We start from the raw sequence: 1600 nt of genomic DNA on the forward strand, positions 1-1600 counted from the left end.
TACAAGGCTTGAATACAGACAACCTCATAGAGTGATTTTCTCTGCTGAACTACTGACGTCTGTTAGTCCATGAGACATTTGCATATTGGTATTAATTAGAATTAGAGCAATATATTGGTCAGTAATTATATTAGATGAATGCGTCATGTCTTCCTCGCTCCCTGATCAAACACAGACATTTTGTATGAATGAATCAGCCAACAAAAACAGCAACTCTTTATTTTGCCGTGGCAGCAGTCAGATCAGCTAGCAGCATCTACCTGTAGCTGTTGCAGCTTTGATTTGATTTTACTGCAGACAAGTTCTATATTTGACAGCGAGGTGGGGCAGATGGCTGCTCGCTGTATGATGTATTGAATCCTTAACCAGACCGTTTGACAGTTGCATCCTTCAAAAACAAAAACTATCAGGCTGATAGCTGATCTAAGCTCTTCTCTGTCTGCTCACAGATCCACCCTCAGAAACCTGTTTACAGGGCTGTGCTCTGTTCTCACAGTTTAAACATGTTTTCAAGAAAAAAAAGTAGATCACATCCAGTGGACATAACCTATAACATCCAATCAATTAATCAATGTGTCAGATTGAATTCTTATGTATAACCACATGGCCAGTAATACTGGTAGAAACCAAACAGTAGGGCTGTCAGAGATAACCGTGATTAATCACACCTTTTTTATCTCAAGATGTGTTGTATATCAGACTCCTCTCCTGTGTTGTCTCCCCGTCTGTCTTTGTGTGTGTGGAGGTACAGTTGGGCGTGACTTCCTTCCTCCTCCTCCTCTCGGGCGTTGCGGCTGGCACACCTGATGAGGATCTTCCAATCATGTTCAACCTCTGCAGTATATCAACCCTGGGATTCCTTCCACAATCTGCCAGATCGTTCAGTCACCTTCCGTGGTATTGTCGTCCTCCGGCCAACTTGACTTTTTGAACTTGTTTTTTGGTGTTACCTGTCGCCTTGACTAATCCTGCCTGTTTTCCCTGTGTTCTAGATCCACCACGTCTGCTTGCAGCCTTCGCTCTGCCTGCCTGCCTGCCACTCTCCAGCTACTCCTTCTTAGTAGCTTTATTGAGCTCACAAATCATCCCTGTGCTTAACTCTGGAGGAGAGTGGGAATTCGCTCCTTGTGCCCTGCCTGTCCACACTAGGATCAACTCTCCAGGACTGGACACCCCGAGCTCCTTCGACCAACCCCCTACCCACTCCTCATTTTTGTTATTTAATAAATTTACCTTAACTTGATTTGTGTGTTCTGTGTGCTGCATTTTGGGTCTACTCTTGCCAGTTTATCTCAAGTTGGGCGTGGGCAAATATGCTGCTTTATGCAAACATATGTATATATTTATTTTTGTAAATCAATTAACAACACAAACCAATGACAGATATTGTCCAGAAACCCTCACAGGTACTGCATTTAGCATAAAACAATATGCTCCAATCATAACATGGCAAACTGCAGCCCAACAGGCAACAACAGCTGTCAGTGTGTCAGTGTGCTGACTTGACTATGTGGACCATCTGGAGGTCAGAGGTCAGGGGACCCCTTTGAAAATGGCTATGCCAGTTTTTCCTCACCAAAATGTTTGGTGACCATCTAGT

At 43.8% G+C, this 1600-nt stretch overlaps 1 long non-coding RNA gene across 1 annotated transcript; it reads left to right on the top strand.

The window, feature by feature from the left end:
• The first annotated feature begins 738 nt into the window (after positions 1-738).
• On the top strand, positions 739-1243 carry LOC141761570 (uncharacterized). Its single transcript, XR_012592598.1, has 2 exons — positions 739-897; positions 993-1243. It is a non-coding gene; the product is annotated as an uncharacterized LOC141761570 (long non-coding RNA).
• The last annotated feature ends 357 nt before the right edge of the window (positions 1244-1600 follow it).

Source organism: Sebastes fasciatus, chromosome 23 (genome assembly GCF_043250625.1).
Source record: "Sebastes fasciatus isolate fSebFas1 chromosome 23, fSebFas1.pri, whole genome shotgun sequence".
Lineage (NCBI taxonomy): Eukaryota > Metazoa > Chordata > Actinopteri > Perciformes > Sebastidae > Sebastes > Sebastes fasciatus.